The sequence below is a fragment of the Rhinoraja longicauda genome, chromosome 23, assembly GCF_053455715.1.
Source record: "Rhinoraja longicauda isolate Sanriku21f chromosome 23, sRhiLon1.1, whole genome shotgun sequence".
NCBI lineage: Eukaryota > Metazoa > Chordata > Chondrichthyes > Rajiformes > Arhynchobatidae > Rhinoraja > Rhinoraja longicauda.
Genome location: NC_135975.1, coordinates 13,209,203 through 13,233,391, shown reverse-complemented (window position 1 = coordinate 13,233,391; position 24,189 = coordinate 13,209,203). Strand labels below are relative to the sequence as shown.

Here is a 24,189-nt window from a genome sequence, read left to right as displayed (position 1 = left end):
GCATCCCTTCTGTGCTTCTTGATTATAGAGGTGTGTTTGAAGGTGATATTGATGTAGGTGAGCAACTATTGTGCATTTTGCAAGTGGTACACATTGAATACCAGTGATACAGAGGATGAATGATTAAGTGGGCAAATTGGGTGTCATCCAGGTAGGCTGGTTAGTCCAGAATGGCGTTGAATTTCTAAAGTGTTGTAACAGCTGTCCTCATCCAAGTAAGTGGAGAATGTTCCATTACATTACTGGCTTGTCAATGGAATTGCTTTGGAGCATCAGAAGGTGATTTACTCACCTGACTCAACTGCTATCATAACCAGGTGAGTGACATGGTTAGTCCAGTTGAGTTTCTGGTCAAGGGAAACCCCTTGGTGGGGGACTTGGCAATGATATTGCCATTGAATGCAAGGTGTTTCAACTCTCCCTTATTTGAGATGGTCATTGCCTGGTTCTTTTGTGAATTAATTGTTAACGTCCACCCATGCCTGAATATCTTGCAGCATGCACTCCTTCATTTGTTGAGTTGTCAATGGAATTGAATAATATGCAGTTATCAGGAGAAAAAAAAATGCTTCTGACATTATTGATGATCCAGTTGGAAGTGGTTGGCCCTGGGACCCAGCTCTGAGGAACTCCTAGGTGATACCCTAGGCTTGGATGAGGCACCACCATTATTTGTGTTAGATGTAACACCAAATATCATCAGAGAGATTTCCCTGTAGATACAAGGTCAGCCAAATGTATACATTATCATCACTTTTCCTAATCTTTCCACTTTCTTTCTCAACTATTCTCTTGCCTCATTACACAGACTAATTGCAGCTCATCCAAGAGTATTGTGCACTGAAGCCAGAACCTTAGGTGGCTGCCACAAATTCCATCCCTTTCAGACAACTTGCGGCCATGATATTCAAACCGATCATGAACTAATAATCTTCTGACCAAACTAAGACCAGTGTTCCAATACTCCACTGTTAAATATCACATCATCCATCCTCCACAAAATACGAGCACATTCAAATTCTGCTGAAGTTTGCTTGCCCACTATTCCTCTGCTCATTGGCCTATAATCAGCTTCCAGTCCACCAATATCTTTACTTCAAAATTCCCAGACTGTTTGAATCCGTTTGAATCTATGAGCCTCAAACTCTCACGTACTCCAGATTCCTCTAATCCTGTCTTTTATGTATTCCTCCAACTTCCTTTCCCCATTACAGACCAAGACAGATGTCGAGAGGCACAAGAGACAGCATATGCTGGAATGTTGAGCCAAGAACAAATCTGCTGGAGGAACTCAGCGGATCAGACAGTATTAATGGAGGGAAATGGACAGTTGATGGTTTTTGGATCTTGACCCAAAACCGAATGTCCATATCTCTCCACAGATACTACCTAACCCTTTGAGTTTCTCCAGACGATTGTATTTTTACTCAAGGCTTTGAGAATTGGTGACAAAGGAGTCAACATGCATTAGAGGGACAAACAGTAGTGTCTGTCTTTGGATAATGTTGCTAAAGGGCAGCAGGTAGAATAAGGAAGGCATTTGGAGGCAGAGACAGAGGAAGGCCAAGGCTGGAACTTTGGGAAATCAGATGCATTGGTGCTATATTTGAAATAAACAAATTACCTGAGATTATCTGTCTAAAACTATATTGTTAGGGTCCAGACATCAGAGGCTTTGGAAAGGGATGGGGATAGTCAACCACATCTAGAAATCACAGAGTAGCAATTTCACATTGACAATAGCATGTCTGTGCCAACTTTGACAGTGATTATTGCAGTACCTTGGTGATGATAAATCTAATTCAAGGGGTTTGAATACTAAGCAGAGGGAAAAGGGAACATGAATTTGGAGTGGTGACAGCATGTTCAAGGCTTTGAGGTGGGGCAATTATTTAAAAGCCAAGGGCCAAGAATTTTTTTTTTTTTTTTTTTTTAACAGTACTCACTAGGAAAAAATATTTTATAACTGCATCATGCAAGGGTGGTAGCTCTAATTGTAAGGGTTGACAGGGCAGGATATGATTGTTGAGATCAAGATATGAGAAAATTAAAGGATGAGAGTTCAGGGTGAGGCAGAATACAGAAATGGCTGTCACATAATTACAATCTTAATGACAACTCAAGAGGAAATTTTTCTTCCTGAATCCTTGCCTGACATTAGCACAGGAGGCGGCTTTAAGGAGCCAGAGCATATCTTTGTAAACCAGGATTATTCTGGAGGAGCAAGTGGATCTGGCAGAAAAAAAGTGCCATGGTACTTGATAAACACCGAGATAATTGTCCACCAATTGTTCAAGCCACGGACAGCTCAGATTTTAGTCTGCAAATAGGGGCTCTGCAATGACCAAACCTGGCAAGAGACAAATCTATTATCACACCATAATCTCTCTCTCCTTTTCCACAGCTCTAATTCAATGTGATCCTTTTGTCTCTCTGATTTCCATTCCCATTTGTAATATTCCATCCTTATTTTGGTGTTACTTAATTAAAAGAACAGAATTTCCTGAAGACAAGAGACTGTAGATGCCTGGAGAGTGGTGCTCAGTAGAAGCTGGAGAGCTGTGGGTTAGTGCCATACCCCGGCAGGCAGCAGGCCTGGCTCACCCGACACGGGACCAGAGAACCCACCCGGAGCGAGTCTGAGGCTCATCTGTTCATCCCCAAACACTGGGAATCAGAGTGTGGAAAGAGTCGGCAATGGTGGCGGAAGCTGGACAAAGGACTTGAAAGGAGAACCGGGAGTCTTACTTTCCACACCCTTAAGGTCGGCTGCTGGAGGCGCCCCCTTGGGACATGAAGGCTGAAGGCCGGGCGAGGAAAGGGATGATGGTTTGCTTGAGATCTGGATGGAGGTGAAGGCTGCAATGGGAATTCACGGCCAGCTGCAGCTGGGACTGAAAATGGAACTAAAACTCTGGCAACTCTTGCATATCGACCCAATGGGCTGTTTCTATGCATTCGGTACTTAATCGGGGATTGTACTTTTGTATGGCAATAATCTTATTGAACTACGCAAAACAAATAATTTCACTGGTACATGTGTTAATAAAAGAACCACTGAACACAGAATGACTTAGTGGAACAAACAGCACCCACAATAGATGGAACCTGGAGAGATGGGGTTGGGGGGGGGGAGGAGGGAGAAAGTGGATGGAAATGGGGAACTAAGGGAGAAGGAACCTAGATGGAAGATCAAGATTTCAAGATCAATGTATTGTCACATGTACAAGGTACAGTGAAATTTGAGTTACCATACAACTATACTAAGTGAAAAGCAACAAGACACACAGCCACTTAGATAAAATTTAACATAAACATCCACCACAGCGGATTCCATATTCCTCACTGTGATGGAAGGTAATAAAATGCAATCTTCTTCCTCTTTGTTCACCCGCGGTCGGGGCTGTTGAAGTCGACATTCCGATGTACGAAGCCCTCGCGTCGGGATGATCGAAACTCCCCGCGTCGGGACGGTTGAAACACTCTCCACGGCATGGAACTCCGAGTCAGCCTCTTCTTACCAGAGACCGCAGGCTTCCCGATGTTAAAGTCCACAGGCCCCGCGGTTGGAGCTCTCCACAGTCGACCACAGCAATGCTTCAACTTACACCTTTTGCCTCACAAATGCTGCTTGACCCACTGAGTTCTCCCAGTGTCTTATTTTTTATTTGAGCAGAAATTACTCTTCTGTTTATCTATTTTTAAGAACTGGTCAGAGGTGTTGCCAAAGCAGGCTGCCCACATTTGTTAATCCCTGAAAGTGTCCCAATCTTAAATGCTGATTATCTGCTTAGCAGCCGGGCCTTGAGTGACGTAATACAGTCATACAAACTAACTTTACATACAAACTAACTTTACAAAACATCTGTGAACACTTGACAATTGGCTAAGCCATGCACACAAGCTTAACTACACTGTCAACTTATCAAAAATGTATGTTTCTGATATTCAGATGTTAAATAAAAATTATTTTGTTTCATTTAAATATTTAAAAGATAATTAAAAGCAGATTTAAACAAGTAAAAAGTTGTAAATCCAATTAACCCAGAAAATGTTAAACTACTTAAAATACTTAAAATTTACCCGGGGCCATTGCAAATACTCCTCTCCACTAAAACTCACTCTTCCTGCACTAGTTCTATGCCGACACAAGTTCAATGGAGAGATTCCCTAGTGCGGTGATGGGACCAAAGAATGTCTGTACCCCATTACTGACCTGCGAGGAATTCTTGTTGAAGATTCCTGAATTTGATTGGTCCAAATTGTGGGGCAGACAAGGCAGATTGCCAACATTTCCTGACAAGCTCCAACAGCATGGGTTGCAATCACACTGTACAATTTGCTTGTTTTACTTGTACATCTTTCTTAAAGCATGGAAAGCACAGCAATAAATGCTGTCAGTATGTACACCAGCATTACATAAGAAATGTATGTACTTGTACACCAGCATTACATAAGAAAAAGGCACGAAGCAAAGTTTGGAAGAAGAATCATTATTCAAATTGCTCAAAAATAGTGCTGCTCACATAATATTAAAGAATAGTTTGAACGTAAAAAGTCATAGTCATACAGAACAGAAACAAATCTTTGGGCCCCACCATGCTGACCATCAAGTATCTATCTCTACTAATCCCATATTCCAGCAGCAGGTACATAGATAACTGCGGTTAATCAAGTGCTTCTGCAGATGGTTCTTAAATGTATGGTATCAATACCCTCATACTTTTGTATACCTCTAACTGACCCTCTCTTAGCCTCCTGTGCACCAAAGAAAACAAAACCAGCCTCTACAATCTTCTCCGTACAACTGAAACACTCTAATCCAAGCAACATTCTTGTGAATATCATCTGCACCTTCTCTACATTCTTCCTACAATGTGGCAACCGGAAGTGTACACAATACTCCAACTGTATAATCAATGATTTATAAAAGTAAAAAGAAAGTGACTGGAGATGGGATTTTACCCAATTTAGGATGTTGCTGTACCACAAAGTCATGCTAGTGCCCCACAGAGCACTGGTTGATTACAGAGCTCTTAGTACTACAGTCCATATACTCACAGGTATGTGCTTCCCTTCATTTTAAATAGAAACATCCAGTTGTGCCCTATGCTGGGAACCTGGCACTAACCTTTGTCCTCTGACACTTGCAAAGATGAATTACCCTCTAGCTTGGGGTGGAGAGGCTGCCTTGCAAGTAATGTGATTATTGGCACTAAGATGTGGACTCTGGAACGTACAACGATTATGGGTCATTACCGGTAACTGGCAGAAGCTGATCCATGTGTTGACAGAGTGCTATTGTCCAGATCCTAGTCTCTTTCTCCTGACGGAACCTACTGTCTCCCTGTCCCTTCGTTGGGATAAAGAGCTCTCCCTGGATTTCTCAGTGGCTTCAAGCTCAATAGAAGTTGCTAGCATCATTATATATAAAATCCTATAAAGTTCATTACTGATTCCATGCACATTCTCATTCCTGACAACACATCAAGAAGTGAAGTACCAGTTTACTTTAAATGCTGAAGACAAAGTAACTATGTACTATCATTAAATGGACGGATAAAAAAGATATATTAAAGTCGACTCCAGACCATAACTTAAGATAGAAAAAAAGCAAACTGTATCATAAAATCTCTCCAAAAGGCTAAATACCATGCCTGAACTGAATTATTTTCAAGCATGGTCTAACTGTTTACATTCAAATTGTCAGAGTCCCCATCAAGATAAACTCCATAATGATTCATGCAAAAAAGTATTAACCAGAACAGTCAAAAGGAACATGAATTCTGTGTACAGCACAAAGAATAAACATGCAAATACAATCCCTGGGTTTAAAAACAACAAACTACTGTAACCTACATGTCCTTACATCCAGGACCTATCCAGGTTACCCAAGTATATGGGTCAAACATTTTACACCATTACAAATGTGATTCACCAGACACTTGTACTTTTACTAAATGTGTTCTCAAGGGAGCTCCTGACCCCTAATCCCATTCAAATTTTGTATTACATTTTTTTTAATTTTAAATTCCCTACAATATTGAATAAACTCTGATAATAAAAATCAAGTCCAGAGTTCCATTCAAGTTCCTTGTTGGGTTGCTGCCAACATCATCAGTCCAGGGAAAACTGCTCTTCCAATTTCCAGCACAAAAAAATTGAAGTTTCCATTGGGACAATTTTGCAGTGGTTTATCTGCGAATTTCTTCATTTGCATTATGCAATGCAGACATTGTAAACATACACATTAACTAAGTAAATTTCAAGCGACAACTGAAACTGAAACAGGCTATCCAATCATTCAGCAAAAAATCGATTTGTTCTTAAATATCATGACTCATTAAACAATTCTAAATAACAGGTTAAGAAACAAAATAGCAATTATTTTAACAGAATAGACACAATGAATTCTTCTTCCCAAAATCTTATATATTCGTAAGTTCACCTTTCCAGGGAAAAATATGGAATACAATAAACTTCAGCATTCAATAAAAGGGAAAGACCCTTTAAAATTATTTTCAATTGTCCAGTTCACCTCCCAAAATGATCCAGGTCCCTGCAAACTCAAACCAAGAAGAGGCAGAGGGCTTACTGGATTGAGGAGCTGTGCTTTTCAAACCGAAACACATACTGTATGAATTTTATACATCTTTAGTGGAATTCAGTTCTATCCATCCCCGAGTCACGTTTCACCAGCGATCCCCGTACATTAACACTATCCTACACCCACTAGGGACAATTTTTACATTTACCCAGCCAATTAACCTACATACCTGTACGTCTTTGGAGTGTGGGCCGAAAAGGCCTGTTTCCGGCTGTATATATATGATATGATATGATTCCCGAAGGCATGAGATATATTTTTTAAATAATTTAATAATGCGGTTACATAAAAGAAACCATGATTAGGAAATGAGCGCATTCACTGGCTCAGTAGAAATTGACCCCATATCATAGGAAACTACATAGCCTTTAAAAAGATACAGCACAAAAAGAACACTGTTGATATCCAGTCTCTAGGTGTGCTACATGCTTGCAATAATTTTACTTTGTCATGTCCATAATTATGTCCATAAGAAACAAACAATCGCCAATATTTTACTGTCAACATAACAACAAAGCTACAGTGCTCAATGCTATTTATGTGACTATGCCATGCTGCTTCCAGCTGAGGGGAGCCAAGCAGATGAATGGAAGCCATGATCACATTGAATGGCGGTGCTGGCTCGAAGGGCTGAATGGCCTACTCCTGCACCTATTGTCTATTGTCTAAAACCAAGAGTTTGCAGACTACTATAACATTCAGCTTTGTGAAGCGAGCATCATATTACCTGGTTCACTACTTAAAAGCATTTATATGGTCTAACGTTCCTATATTAGCACATGTTAATTACTTCAAATCAACGTTGTAGCACTGAAAATTAACTATCACCATGGATTACTAATCCACGAGGTTTTAATTACAAGTATTTATTTTATTGAAGAAGCAAAAGCTGATCTTTCTTTACGTTTCTACTTCTCTTCTGGATTTCTCTCAGCATTGCATTTACTCATTAATTTATACATCTTTCTCTGTCCTTTATGCTGAAGATAGAAGCAGAATAAAACACCAAGAAGGAAATGTTGCTTTCACTCACAGCATTTCCAAAGTTCTGTTCTCCCTCTATCCCTAATTGTTATCATGCGATATTTACAGAAACGATTTTCAAATTTACTCTGAAATCTATAGTTATACTTGTATGGAAACGCAGCAATCATATTTGATTTTTAACCTCTCCAACTTTGTATTTTCATGAATTAACAGTAATGAAAAATACATTTGCACTAAATTAAGAGGAAGAACTCGAGGAGTACACCGTCAAGAATAGAAACCTGCCAGTAAACTGCCAAGTTATTCACCATATCATGTTATGATTTCAAAACACAATTAAGCACATTTTTTTAAAATGTTCACTCACAAAAAGGAGGAAACAATAAATGGGATTATTAAATATGGCAGATTATAGAACTCTTCCCAGGTTATTATCATTACTTATTTGTCCAAAGTCACAAGTCCTGAGGACATCCAAATGTGGTATTTTCCACTGGATATTAACAGGCATCACTTTGTGAATTCAACTCCGTGCCAAGGTTATTGTAACATAAGTCTGGTGAAGGTTCTCGACCTGAGACGTCACCCATTCCTTCTCTCCAACCCATTCCTTCGCTCCAGGGATCCTGCCTGACCCGCTGAGTTGCTCCAGCATTTTGTGTCTACCTTATTGTAACATAATCTGATTGAACAATTGTATAATATAACCTGAAAGTAAGCCTATCTTTTGCATTTCTACGAAAAAGTTACACTTTAAAAACTATTTAAATTCCTGCAAAATTTGTTACTTTCCTGATGCCACAAATTAATACAGTGGGATTTTTTTAGTCATCCCATGAATACATTTTGGAAAAGCCTCTTTGCTGATACAGCTTGTTGGGAACCCAGAAGAACTGATCAGACATCTGCTGATGCTGTACCTCTTTACTTCTTCCAAATGTTAAGTTTCATGGAAACTCCAATAACATTGAACATTTACTAACCCGGGCGAAAAGCGGATTTTCAAAATAGTCTTAAACTTTATTAATTTTACCTATTTACCTCAGAGAGATCCTATGCTCTTTAATTCAAAAAGAGCTGACCGACATGTAACATTGTCACTGTATTGCAATGTCAAAATATATATTTATCCATCAAAGCAATGGGACACCCATTCAGCTAAAATCAGCCAATTTTACAGATTAGCAACTGAGCTCTTCGTTTAAAACCTTTACTCAACAAAAATGTCCATTTTATAATAATAATAATAATGCATTACATTTATATAGCACTTTTCAAACACTCAAAGACGCTTTACAGGGATTTAAATGATTCATTGAACGCCAGCCTTAATTACTTTATAAGCAAAATAATTAATCAGAAGTTAGCTCTTTTCCTCAATTTCATCCAGAGTTGACACCTGCCCATTTGTTCTGTTCCTCCCTCGCAGAAGGAAGCATCTTCTCTAACTTCACTTGACAGACCTCTAATTATATCGCCCCTTAATCCTCCATAATGGAGCGATCTTTTGCTTCACACATATGATTTGTATACCTTGAACTAAAGTGTCATTGATGTTGTCTACAAATCGAAAAGTTAATCCACAAATTTATAAATTCTATGCATACTAGGCATCCGAAATTTGGCAAATGGCACCATATGTCTTACCTCAGTACTGCACATAGATTTTTTTCTGGAATGGAACATGATTATGATAATTTCTGTCTAAAACTCCTAGCACATCTTAAAAATACAATCAAATATATCTGGCTGTAAACTGCGTTTGTGCCAGTGACTCGTTTTCTGTTACTGCTATAAAACATGGGTTCTGAAGTATGCTCATCATGGCAATGGGAGGGGGGGAACACCCAAAATATTCAGGTTTTCTAACGATAAAAGGGACTGGAGATGCTGGAATCGGGAAAAACAAAACAATCTGCTGGAGGAGCACAGTGGATCAAGGAACATCTGTGGGCAGAAAGGAAATGTCACATTTTTTAGTCAAAACCCTGTATCAGGACAAAGAGTGGAGAGGAAGATAGCCAGCATCTGGAGGAGAGGGAGTGTGGTGAGACTGGCCAATTTTCTGAATGCTGTTTCCCCTGCAGCGCAATTTATAGGAAGCCTCCCCAAGAAATGTGCTTTCAGTTACTTCAAGCGTTCCAGTCCTCCCACCCCTCCCAATCAACTTGCAACCCACTGTCAACACACTCTTCTGACACCTCACTAAACTCCCAACTCAGACTATATTGACAATCCCCCTCAACTCTCAAGCCTGTAATAAACAATCGCCAATATGTTACTGTCAAACCATACTAAAGCTGTACAAAATTTGCACCCAATCCAACCCACATCACTACCCTGCAACCGTCTCTTGCTACCAAAATTAGGCTGCCACTTTCCTTTGCATGTTCAGCGCAGCATTTCTATATGACAGCTGAATATCTACATGACAGGTCGACGACGACAACTCATTGTGCAATAATCCATTCTGCAAGATTTGCCAAAGGACAGAGTAAATTATCAACTGGTACTACTGAGATATCCAAATTATACAATAACCATTGCAACATTTTAAAAATATCGGCCAGAAATAGGCTGTTTATTTCAGCATGTGAAAATACTGCAGCTTTGAAATCATTCTTTCCTCCTAATCCTAACTTCCCACACATGCAAAAGTGAAATCCTGTACAATATGGCTGCTTTGTATGGTCAAAGCTTGACATTAATATATTACTTTGGAGGATTTAAAAGAAATAAATCTGAATTCATGAACATGAGGAGGGAAGGTAGAAGATCACCAATTCTCTACCCCTACTACTGCCCAGCTCTAAACATTGCATACATGCAAACCTGGATTGGTTAAAGTAGTCAATTTCCCCCAAAATTAGAACTAGCAAGCACTTTTCTGTCTTGACCAACATTCAAACAAGAGGCTACAATCACTCATAGCAGATCATTAAACCCACACTTCCCTGATAGGCAGCACCATTCCATACACAAAGGAAAACAGACTGACTGGTCCCAGAAGAGACTGCAACCTGAAACATTATCTCTGCTCCTCTTTCTACAGTTGTTGTCTCAGATGGCGAGAAATTCCAGCATTTTCAATTCAGATTTTTAGAATCTACAATTCTTTAATTTCCACACCCAGTCTCTTATCTGCTTAGGGATTTAAACATTTTTTAAAAACCTGATGTGTCCTACAAGGATTCTCCCCCGCAACTCCTCAGGAAATGTATTCATTTATTTCTTCTTTATTGCTCTGCGGTGCACAGCCACTCCCTCCCCCCCACCCCCCCCCCCGCCCATCCCCCATCCCCCCCCCCCCCGCCCATCCCCCATCCCCCCCCATTCTCCACCCTCAATGTAATAGACTGAGACCTGGCAAGTTTGATATGTTAAAAACTTGCGACATTTTATTCTATCTAACTGAAAAAAATGCTGCTTAGCATGGAAAATCATTTATTTTCTATTTAATTTTTGACGATATCCATGCAGTAAAGATATAATTTCACATTGTCAATGCAAATGATATCAAATTAAAAGTAAGAAATGTGTATCGAAAAACAAAGGGCTGGAGAAATTCAACGGATCAGGCAGCATTTGTGAGGGAAGTGACAGTCAACTTTTCGGGTCGAGACCTTTCATCCGCATTTAAAGAGGAAAGGGGAGATTGCCGGTATAAGAAATGCAAGGGGTTGGGGTGGAACAGGAGCTGGCAAATGATAGTTAGATTCTGGTGAAGAAGGGTTGATTGGCTGATAGCGTCAGGTGGGATAAAGAAGGGCGAAGACAGTGGTAGAGGTAGGTAGGTAGGTAGTAAACAGAGACAGCAAGGGGGTGCAGAAGTGGAATCTGATAAGAAACAAAGAGAGGAACCAAACGTGAGAGTGATGGTGGGCAGATCGGAACATTGATCGGAACAAACGGAGAGTGATGGTGGGCGGCATGGTGGCGCAGTGGTAGAGTTGCTGCCTTACAGCGAATGCAGCGCCGGAGACTCAGGTTCGATCCTGACTACGGGCGCCGTCTGTATGGAGTTTGTACGGTCTCCCCGTGACCCGCGTGGGTTTTGTCCGAGATCTTCGGTTTCCTCCCACACTCCAAAGACGTACAGGTATGTAGGTTAATTGGCTGGGCAAATGTAAAAATTGTCCCTAGTGGGTGTAGGATAGTGTTAGTGTGCGGGGATCGCTGGGCGGCGCAGACCCGGTGGGCCGAAGGGCCTGTTTCTGCGCTGTATCTCTAAATCTAAATTTAAATTGAAGGGGAGAGGATTGGGACCTTGTGGGAGGAATGTGTGGGTGATGAGTCTAGAGTTACTCACTTGTACAGGGCCCTCACTTGTACAGGGCCCTAGTGAGACCGCACCTGGAGTACTGTGTGCAGTTTTGGTCTCCAAATTTGAGGAAGGATATTCTTGCTATTGTGGGCATGCAGCGTAGGTTTACTAGGTTAATTCCCGGAATGGCGGGACTGTCATATGTTGAAAGACTGGAGTGACTAGGCTTGTATACACTGGCTCGAAGGGCCGAATGGCCTCGTCCTGCACCTATTGCCTATGAGCAGATGGGGTAGGGAAAGAAGCATCTACATGAGAGAACCTGGATAGATCAGAAGGACAGAGACATGAACACGAGAGAAGCATGTAACCTGAAGTTGGGTGAATTCAATATTCACATCAATGGGCTGTAGATTACCCAAGCGGATTACAAGGTGCTGTTCCTTTAGCTTACATTTGACCTCACCCGTGGAGGAGGCCACGGACATGCAGTCAGTTTGGGAATGGGACGAGGAATTAAAATGTCTTACAACTGGGAGCTTCAGGTGTCTATTGCGGTTGGAGCACGTCTCATCAAAGCAATCACCAAGTCTGCACCTGCTCTCATTAATGTAGAGGAAGCCACATTAAGACCACCAAATGTGAAAGAATAACAAGGTGCATGTAAATCTCTCTTACCTGGATTGGCTGCGTACGTCTCTTTTGATTCCCTTCACTTTCTACAAATCAACGGTGTAGCTACAGACACTTGCATGGGCTCCAGCTACACCTGCCTCTTCATTGGTTATGTGTAACAGTCCTTATTGCAGACCTCCTCTAGTATCATTCCCCAACTCTTTCTCAGTGAAATCAATGACTACATTGGTGCTGAATCCTGCACCCCTGCAGAACTCTTAAACCTCATCAACTTTGCTGCTAGAATTCACGTATTGTGACAAATTCACAGACACCTCCTCCAATCTTGTCTACTACATCTGCTTCTCTCAATGTGGCCTCCTCAACATCAGTGAGACTAAACATACACTGATCATTCAAAACATTATGACCTGATGAGCCAAATCATTATAACCACCTACCTAATATGCTGTTGGTCCTCCATGTGCACTATGTATTGTGACACATTCCTCCCGTGACCACCATTAAAATTTTCTGTGACTTGTGCTACAGTAGACCTTCTGTCGGTTCGAACCAGATGGGATAGCCTTCGTTGCCCTCGCGCATCGGAGCCTTGGGCACCCTGTCGCCGGTTTGTGGTTTGTCCTTCCTCGGACCACTGCCGGTAGGTACTCACCACTGCTGACCGGGAGCACCCACAAGCCTTGCCGTTTCAGAGATGCTCTGACCCAGTCGTTTGGCCATAACAATTTGGCCCTTGTCAAAGTCGCTCAGGTCTTTACTCCTGCCCATTTCTCCTGCATCCAACACATTAACGTCAAGAACTGACTGTTCACTTGCTGCCTAATATATTCCACCCCTTGACAGGTGCCATTGTAACAAGATAATCAATGTTATTCACTTCACCTGCCAGTGGTCATAATGTTTTGGCTGATCTGTGTAGACTAGGTAACCACTTTGCCCAGTCCCTGTGCTCTGACCTTGATACCTATCGGAAGCTCCCAATTGTCAGTTATTCCCACAGTGATTTGTCTGACCTCAGCTCATCCACTGCCAAACCAAAGCCAAATGCGGTCATATTTCACCAAATCGGTTTAGCTTTTGCACTTGATTCCAGCACCTGCAATTTTTTTGTGTTTTCTGGCAATACGATAGAACTTTATTTAGCCAAGATGCTCCGCAGTTTGAGGAACAACTTCCCCTCCAAGACCACCTCCCATGAATCCAACTCCCCCCCCCCATGATGGAGCCAGCCAATTGCAGGACAATTGCGGCTCGATGTATCATTGAGCTGCAATTGTCATCTGATGTGTGAATAAATGATCAAATGCTGGCTCTTCAAACTTGACAACACTGCAGCAAATAAAATTTAATTCTTAAAGCATGCTGTTGTTCTCACAGTGTCAGGCGAGCACTAAGCCCGACATTGTCTGGAGTAGCCATTTATCATCCACACTCCACAAATGTACAGGTGTTGACCTCAAGAATACCACTCCACAAACATATGAAGCACAAGCCAGGCACTTTCAGATAAAACTAATTAAAATAAGATCAGTCAATGTTCTACTCTTTCATTACACTTAATCCCAACTGCAACAAAAAGGAAACTTGTCAAAAAACTTGTAAAAGTAATTTTAATATCTGCAAGGTGGGGATAGGGGGAAAGAGAGGGTGTGAAGCAGCATTCAAAAGAAACTGGTCCTGACCTTAATTTACTATACTGTAAAAATTGGGCAATAGATAAATATAATTATTCAAATTTATTATATTCAAAATCAAGGGCACACTGCAGATCGCCGAGCTCAACCGGATATAAAAACAAGTTTTAAAAAAAAAGGCATGTTGAAGTGTAAATGCAAATCAAATAAATATAAATCTACAATATCCAAAGCGGTTTAAAATGTCACAAGCAAGTAAATGTAAATGCATGACATCTTCATGGCTTGGTATGTCCAAAAAACAGAAGACTAGATTGTTAATAAAGTCACATTGTACAGGAAATGAATATCTTGCAACCACAGAATCTTTGAGTTTACTAAAAATTGCCAGTCTGAAAGAAAAAGTGCAGGACTATTTATTTCTCTTTCTTCATAAAAAAACAAATGAAAAGAATAAAAGTATTACCAAAGCAAAGTGACTAGGTGAGAATATTAAGTAACACCTTAGGAGAGGGCAGGGAGAAAGTTTTAATGATCTAATTGTTCAGTAATAAACTAGTAAACTGACATTCACATATATTCCGAAGGGGCTTGGACATGTCTTCCTACCAATTCCTTAATTGTACTGTACAGTAGAAATAACTACAACTACCTATATTTTAAACAGGACATTGACCAAAGTTCTACATGAAAGCTAGCTTCCCTTAAGGGGTAGGAAGGAATTGCGGATGCTGGTTTAAACTGAAGATAGAAACAAAATACTGGAGTAACTCAGCAGGACAGGCAGCATCTCTGGAGAGAAGGAACGGGTGATGTTTCGGGTCGATACCCTTCTTCAGACAAGGGTCTCAACCCGAAACGTCACCCATTCCTTCTTTCCAGAGATGCTCCCTGTCCTGCTGAGTTACTCCAGCATTTTGTGTCTATCTTCCCTTAAGGGGGTCTATTGTGTGGGAATGAATAGAGATATATTCCAATAAATGCAGCAAGAGATTCACACAGAGCATAACACTGATCATTTGGAAATTGGTCCTCAAAATTTATGTAATTTAAGCTCAAAGGTTAAATCGAGGAAAGTTGCTGTAAAATTGAAAATGACGAGGAGCTGGATGATTCCAGAAATGTACATTGCTTGGATGGCAGAGTTGGTGGGGTAAGAGAAAGGATAAAGTCTAGAATGCCTCAACTTACAATTCGAACCACTACCGTTACTAATTCTAACAACTTGGATCCAGAAGCTCCATTGAAATTCGTCTAATTTGAAAATACCATACGAGATGGAATTGTGAAATTAGACACAGTTCAGAACAAAATGTATGTTTGTGGCCAGAAGCCTGATACATGGAATTTAATGCAAACAACAATTTAAGGGCCAGCACATGAGGAAAAGAGTGAAGCATTCAATGTTGGTACTACTCAAAATCCAAAGGTTAAATATGAAAGAGACCAAGGAGTTGAGTAGATCTGACACAAAGTATCCAACTGGAAGCACCATCGACAAAGGCAATAGTATCTTAAAGTAATTAACCAAAATAGGAAAATACTGCCAGGCCACTTTCTAGAATCAAAACCAATGAAGAACTTTTTGAAGTGTGATTTACTCGCATAATGTAGGAAACACAACTACTAATAGTTATATAATAATAATAATAATAATATTCATTTATTGTCATTGCAACGAGTACAACGAAATTAAAAAACAGCCAATCCTGACGGTGCGTACAAACATATATGCAATAAATGCAAAAACAAATAAATACATAAATACAATTAAATTAAGTACAAGATTTTTTAACGGTGTTGCCTAGTGCACAGGTAGTGTTCAGTTCTCGTATGGCCCTGGGGTAAAAACTGTTCTTAAGTCTGTTTGTTCGGGATTTGATTGACCTGAAACGTCGACCAGAGGGCAGATGAACAAACAGACGGTGGCCGGGGTGGGATGGATCTTTTATTATTTTGCCTGCTCTACTGAGGCAGCGCAGGCTGAACAGGTGCTCCAGGGAGGGCAGTGAGCAGCCGATGATTTTCTGGGCCGTCGTGATGACCCTCTGAAGGGCCTTCCTGTCCTTTTCTGAGCAGCTGGCATACCATGTGGTTATACAGTATGCCAGCACACTCTCGATGGAGCAGCGATAGAAGGACAACATGAGCTTCTCCTGCAGGTTGGTTTTCCTGAGGATCCTCAGGAAGTGGAGTCTCTGCTGTGCCTTCTTTACTGTGGTGATGGTGTTGGTAGACCAGGTGAGATCCTCTGCGATGTGCGTACCCAGGAACCTGAAAGCTGGTACCCTTTCCACGCAGACCCCATTGATGTAGAGTGGGTCGTAATCTCCACTGGTTTTTCTAAAGTCAATTATAAGTTCCTTTGTTTTGGAGGAGTTCAGGACCAGATTGTTCACTGAACACCATGCTGCCAGCCTTTGGATTTCATCCCTATAGGCTGTCTCATCTCCTTCTGAGATAAGTCCAACCACAGTCGTGTCATCCGCGAACTTGATGATGGTGTTGGTGGGATGGGTGGGGGCGCAGTCGTGAGTGTAGAGGGAGTAAAGGATGGGGCTCAACACACAGCCCTGTGGTGAGCCGGTGCTCAGTGTAATGGTGGAGGAGAGGTGAGGGCCTATTTTGACTGTCTGGGGGCGGTTGGTCAGGAAGTCCTTGATCCATTTGCAGATGGTTAGGGAAAATCCAAGGTCGGAAAGTTTGGTGACCAGTCTGCTCGGGATGACCGTGTTAAAGGCAGAGCTGAAGTCGAGAAAGAGCATCCTCACATAGCTCCCCTGGTGTTCAAGGTGGGTCAGTGCAGTGTGAAGAGCAGTGTCGATGGCATCCCCTGTAGACCTATTTGCTCTGTAGGCAAACTGGTATGGGTCGAAGGTGGGTGGGAGGCTGGCTTTGATGTGCTGCAGGACCAGTCTCTCGAAGCACTTTGTGATGACCGGTGTGAGTGCTACCGGACGGTAGTCGTTAAGACCGCTGATGACAGGCTTTTTCGGCAGTGGGATGATTATGGCGGACTTCAGGCAGGGAGGGATGGTGGATTTTAAAAGGGACAGGTTGAAGATTTTTGTGAAGACCTCAGATAATTGGTCTGCACATTCCCTCAGCACTCTGCCCGTCACACCATCGGGGCCTGCAGCTTTCCTGGGATTCACTGCTCTGAGCACTCGCTTAACGTCATACTCCTGCACAGTGAAGGTGTTGCTCTCAGGTGCTGGAGAGGGTGTAATGTCTGCCACTGTAGCTTTCACCTCGAAACGAGCAAAGAAACAGTTAAGTTCCTCAGCCAACGAGGCGTCGCCGTCGGCAGTCGTGCGGTTGCTGGTCTTGTAATTGGTGATGTGCTGGATGCCTTGCCATACCCGCCGTGGGTCATTGTTGGAAAAGTGGTCCTCAATCTTCCTCTTGTAGGACGCTTTGGCATCCTTGATGCCTCTCTTCAGGTTGGTTCTAGCAGCACTGTATAGAGCTCTGTCACTAGACCTGAAGGCGGTGTTACGGTCCTTGAGGAGAGACCTGACATCCTTTGTCATCCAGGGTTTTTGATTGGGGTACAACCGGATGCGTTTGTCGACGGTGACATTGTCAACGCAGTTTTTGATGTAGCAAAGTACAGTTGATGTGTACTCCTCCAAGTCCTGATCCATAGTTACATGATGATGAACAAATAATTTGATTTAATGCCATTAGTTAAGGAATAAATATTGGCCCAGGCATTAGATAGAGCCAATAGTTTCCAAAACATTGCCAAGGTCTTGTATGTTCATCCAAAAAATCAGTCAAGGACTCACTAGCATCCGAATACTGACACTTCAACAGCACAGCAATGTTGTCTTAGTATCGATGACCTGGGGGAGGGGGAAGAGATTGGCAATGCATTCCTAGAAATCAAGCCATATCTTGATTTTCCATCACGTGCATCCATATAATTTACACATGTATTAAGAAGTGCAAATTAAAAAAAATAACTGTGTGTTAATTTATTTACTTTCTTCCCCCACCATAAATTCTTTGAGAGCATGTATTTTCCATATCTCAAATTTGTGAGTGAGGATTTGTTCATTCACTCTGGGCAAATTTCCACAACCTGAACGACACAGCATTGGGATATCATCCCAGAATTTTAGTGCTCAAGTCTAGGCAGTGACATTGGACACCCAACATCTAGATCAAAGAGCAAGAGCGTCACAGATGATTTAATCAAACTTTCTCACATAGAAAGATGTTTACCTTTAAGTCTCAACCTAATTCCCCTGACATACAAGTGGTTCCCAGATTCAGGTGTTACCAAGCACACAAGGACAGCGTGAAGTGGTTTCCCCACAGGATTCCCCCCCACTCCCTACAGAGATTTGGCTGGCCTCTTCTCAATCTCTTCCTGGAAGAAACAGCATTAGGAATTGGTGATAATGATGAAAAAGAAAGGGGTATTATGTTACTTTATACAGGAGTGGTGCAACACACTCATTCTCTAGATACAAAGTCACTGTGCCATCACCTATGTCAGTGTCCTACACACAAACAACACAATACCAATTCACTGTTGAGCAATGAATCTTCCAGCATTCAAGAACAATGTAATCTTACCAGAGATAATCTTAAGAGTAGGAACACTACTCGTACCTAGCTAGAGGTGTCTGAAAACAATATGAATATGTAATTATGATTGAGCTTTACATACGTTTGGGCACACAAATTTCAAAAAGACCTGATGAATACATTTCCTTTCAAAGAAAAGGCGACATTAACTGAAACATCGCTAAAAATGCAAAGTTCACACCAATTGTTTTGATGCTCCATTGAATAGTCACAATGAGATCAATATTTGCTCCCTGAATGTACTTTACAAAACTGAAGGATATTAGTAAAGAAATTTATTATACAAATTTTATTGTACGAAAGTCATAATTCTCCCATCAAGACCGAGGAGAGCAACGCTGTCATATTCCCACGCATGTCAATAGACAATAGACAATAGACAATAGGTGCAGGAGTAGGCCATTCAGCCCTTCGAGCCAGCACCGCCATTCAATGCGATCATGGCTGATCACTATCAATCAGTACCCCGTTCCTGCCTTCTCCCCATACCCCCTCACTCCGCTATCCTCAAGAGCTCTATCCAGCTCTCTCTTGAAAGCATCCAACGAACTGGCCCCCACTGCCTTCTGAGGCAGAGAATTCCACACCTTCACCACCCTCTGACCCCCACATTTCTACGAATTATTCTGTGGTCCTTATCCAATTCCCTTTTCAACCCTCTGATTGATTCTGTTATATCGCCGCTCTCGGCACTGGATTTTATTACCTGCTCATAACCCGAGTTAAGTTCTTTACATGGTCAGAAAAATCATACGAAAAACATTTATCTACTCACTCGTCGCCTCACCTGTGCCAGCAAAAGGCAAGCTTTCCTTTGGGAGTCGGCAGTGCCTCCGACAATAAAGGCTTTAGAAGACCACAGAATTTCTTTGAAAGATTCCACGCAACATGTTTTTCCATCAAAGGGTTAATATCACAAAAGTTATCTTCCGGATGTTGAGCAGAATTAAATCAGTTTTAATTTTTAATGACCGCTTCTAAATCCTCAAAAACAAAACAATCAAGATCGCTAGCCACACCCAACTATCGAACACCTCGCGTTACAATCAACAACACCAAGAGCTGATCCAGGCGTATTTCTTCCCAGTAACAACCGGCCATACCCACGTACATTTGACACATTCCTCAGCTGGAGATACTAGCACTGGGGGAGGGGGAATCCAAGCTACAAGGGTACACACCCAGCGAAGAATGGTTAAAGGTTAGCCTGGTGTCGGGTCTAAACTTGAAATCTCGCCACTCGGGGAACACTTAACCCCCCTTCCTGCCCTCCGTCTGCCGCCATTCGCCCCTTGAGTTGCCCAGTTGTTTCCCCCGAACACAAAGAGAGGGAGGGAGGCGTCAGCGACGCGAATGAGCGGAGGCTCTGCTCCTCTGGAGAGCGTTGGCCTCACTCAGACACGGGAGTCGGGATTCAGCAGAAGCCGCGGCTCCCGTCTACAATCTCTTCAAAACCAATTGAACTGTGTATACAAGAGCGTGTCTAATCCTTGCTTCCCTCGGCAATCCTTCAAAACAATGCAACGAGACAGAAGCCCGAGAGAAGTTACAACATTTAAAAGTTCAAAGCCGGATCGGCGATCGCCGCTCGCACCCCAACTTCATTTTAACTTTCCCCCGCCCTCCTCCAGTTTAATCTTTCGGTTTACAAAAATCGCTTGGGGTGGGGTGGGGGGAATAACTACACAGAAAGATCAACATTGACCTGCTCATTAAAGCAGAAATAGTTTACCTTTTATTTCGGAGTGCGGCTCAGCCCGAGAGTGGAGAAAGGTGAGCAGCTCACATGATCCTGTGTTTAATCCAGAGGCGAGAGAAAGAGGGAGGGGTAGAGAGACTCACCTGTGGGCGATGCACACATCCGCTCCGAGTAACAACGACACGAGGAACAGGAAACGGAATCGTCCGATTCCTTGCGAATAACGAGGAAGAGAAAGACACCCATCGCCCGGCTGCCGGGCACCGGGGCCCGAGATGCGGCGTTGCGTTGCTCAGCGCTGGCCCAGGGCTTTGTTGTGGAAGGGTCTGCTGCTGCTACTTTTAACAGTGGCGCTGGGAATGCCAAAGGAGGAGTGGGAATTCTCCGCCCGCTCTCCCCCTGATACAACTTGACGTTTCGTCCGCCGTGGCTTTGTTGCAAATGTGGCCCTGGTTACGAGTGACTGGACTCGCGCACACGGGCTCGCATTCCATCCAGTGCATTTATTTTGGCAAATTGATCATTCGTTGATTTATTTTTTATTTAAAAAAAAAATAGTCCCTCTTTCCCCGCCCTCCCACACCCTCCGCTGCCTGGTCGCTTCACCCGAACGCTGAGATGGGTTGGAGACACTGGATTTTTTTTTTAGCAGGAAACAAAGTGTTCCCATCGGGCCAGGAATTGCATTTTTTTTAATGTCAAAACGCGAGCTTTTAGGAGAATTGGGGGACTACTGAAAGTTCAGACGTTAAATGAAGGGAATTCAATAAATCGTCTGAGTTTCAAATTGGGAAATTCCCTGCAAAAATTCCAGGAGTTCGATGTAACCCCTGGTCAGAATACAACGTAGATGTTTTTCAAACCAGCATCTGCAGTTCCTTGTGTTAAAACACAAGGTAGAATGTCTTTGTTCATGCTGTGGATTTGCCACGCTTATCATCTATTCCTTTGTCCCGGAACAGGGGACGCTGTTAACTATAAACGTTACTGGTGTGGTTGGACCAGACTCCCAGCTTTTGCTGAACACCCAGACGTGTTCTGCTCCACCGGCATATCTGGCCCATGTTGTCAACCACCTGTTCTTCGCAGCACACTAGGTCCATATTCTGGCTCTGCCTCTGCCTCAACGTCTGGCCCACATTCTTGATCCCTAGCTTCGGGAATATTTGAAGAGTTGGTACAAACATGCGTTATCACACAGTAGTGATTCCTCACCGAAGATACACAAAATGCTGGTGTAACTCAGCGGGACAGGGAGCATCTCTGGAGAGAAGAAATATATGACGTTTCGGGTCTAGACGTCTCTTCCTGAAACGTCACCCATTCTTTCTCTCCAGTGATCTGGTTGTCCCGCTGTTACTCCATAATTTTGGCTATCTTTGGTTTAAACCAGTATCTGCAGTTCTTTTCTACACAATAATTCCTCACCTATATGCTACAAGATATAAAAGCGCCTCCCAACAGCTTCAGAATCGAGTTTCACTGTACCTTAATTAATACACGTGCCAATAAACAAACCTTTGAGAAACAACTTCTTGCTCAGTTATCAGATTACTAAATGGCCCCCCATAAGCTAGTAGGTAGACACAAAATGCTGGAGTAACTCAGCGGGACAGGCAGCATCTCTGGACAGAAGGAATATGTGACGTTTGGGGTGGAGACCCTTCTTCAGACTGACAGCTAGTAAGTAATCCTGACTTTCCAATTTATCTCATTGCATAAATTGGACATTGTCTCCTTAACACTAATGCTATAATTCCCTTAAACTATATTCTGCAATTGGTATTTTTCTCTTTGCACCACCTGTTGGACATGTGGCTGGCTTGATTGTACCCGTGTAGAGTATGACTTGTCTGAATAGCATGTAAACTGGTTTTTTTTTACTGTATCTTGGTACAAGAGGCAATACATGAACAAATCTAGACTACTTACAGCAGGCATTTGAAAGATACTAATGCCAAATCCAATAAATTCATTGGAAGATTACATGAACCAACATCAGTATCCTCTCAGAGGTAAAAATCTTAATCACACTTGGTCAAGTCCATTTGGCCATGTTCACATCATCCATTTGCATGGCACCAGACATGGCTCCAAGCTGTCATGGGACAGAGAAAAATAACTGATGCGCTCAAAGCCTCCTGAGAATCACTATCCTACATCACTCAAAGTAGAGGAATAGAAGAGAAGCCATGGTCTTAGAGGGAAAATACTGCATGGATAGAAGGGTGGCTGAATGGCAAAGAGTGGGAATAAAGGAGGCTTTTTCTGGTTGGCTGCCAGCGACTAGCGATGTTCCGCAGGTTCGGTGTTGAGACTACTACTCTTCACATTGTATATTAATGATTTGGACAATGGAATTGATGGCTTTGACCCCAAGATTGCAGATGATATGAAAATAGTGGAGGGACAGGTAGTGTAGAAGAAGCAGGGAGTCTGCAGAAGGATTTAGACAGGTTAGAAGAGTGGGCAAAGAACTAGCAGATGGAACACAATGTAGCAAAATGTGCAGTCATGCATTTTAGTAGGAATAAAGATGTAGACTATTTCCTACATGGGGAGAGAAACGTATTAGATTATTAAGGGGTTGGACACGTTAGAGGCAGAAACATGTTCCCAATGTTGGGGGAGTCCAGAACAAGGGGCCACAGTTTAAGAATAAGGGGTAGGCCATTTAGAACTGAGATGAGGAAAAACTGAGATGAGGAGGAATTTCATTAGCCATAGGATGGCAAGTCTGGAATTCATTGCGAAGGACACCTATGGAGGCCAAGTCATTGGGCGATTTTAAAGCAGAGATTGACAAGTTCTTGATTAGTAAGGATGTCAAAGGTTACAGTGAGAAGGCAGGAGAATGGGGTTAAGGGAAAGATAAACCAGCCATGATTTGCATGGGGGAGTAGACTTAATGTGGCAAATGATCCAATTCTGCTCCAATGACTTATGAACACGAGTACATGCATAGAGGTCCTGCGTAAAAGGCAAAAGGAAGAAAATATCTCAAACCATTCATCCATCCATATCATTAGGCACCTTCTGCCTCTTCTGTAGAAAAGTGCAATTTTCACATTGGCATCATCAGTTGATTCAGAATACACAAAATTGTTATGGAAGAATGAAGTTCCTAAGAAGAATAAGTCACACTGGGTAAGAAGGACGGATTTCTATCCCCGAGTACTAATGAACCAGCTGGTAATTATTTGGATTTAAATTCTCCAACTACTCTAATGGGATTTGAATGCGTTTCTCTGTAATATATCAACTTAAAACAGTATAGCATAAGAAAAGACCCATTGGCCCACAATGTCCATGCTAGCCACGATGCCCATTTAAATTAATTCCAACTGGTTTAACTTGGTCCATATTCCTACATTGCTTATCTGTTCATGTACCAATCTAACTGCTTCTTAGATTTGCTATCATATCTCCCCTGGCAGGTGTATGGTTAGGAACTTGACCACGTCTGGTACATTTCGCTTTAAGATACATGAATAGACAATATCATTGCATATTACTTATTCCACTCCAAACATGGCATCATACAAATTAGCATTACACAAAAATGGTTCAATTCTGTTTCTGTAATTTCCATCGAAATGTCCCACTTTTAATAATCTGCAGATTGATGAAAGTTGTCACTGGCAGTGCTATCAAGTGGCACTTGAAGGTTATCAGCCACCCAAAATCCAACAAATTGATTGATATCCAGTTTGAGTTTTGCTAGGACCAGTAGGTTTCAGATCATAATTCAACCTTGGTC

The 24,189-nt window shown here is 42.1% G+C and overlaps 1 protein-coding gene across 5 annotated transcripts in view; it reads right to left on the bottom strand.

The window, feature by feature from the left end:
• LOC144604876 (plexin-B2-like) overlaps positions 1 to 20,946 on the bottom strand; it is a 190,431-nt gene extending 169,485 nt beyond the window's left edge. For 2 of the 5 annotated variants that reach the window (XM_078419665.1, XM_078419660.1), the window contains exon 1: positions 20,573 to 20,946. The gene's annotated coding sequence lies outside the window, so the exon portion shown is untranslated. Of the gene's footprint in view, positions 1 to 19,505; positions 19,646 to 20,462 lie in introns of those variants that run through there. The other 3 variants (XM_078419661.1, XM_078419662.1, XM_078419663.1) reach the window with 3 other exon arrangements.
• Positions 20,947 to 24,189: the final 3,243 nt, after the last annotated feature.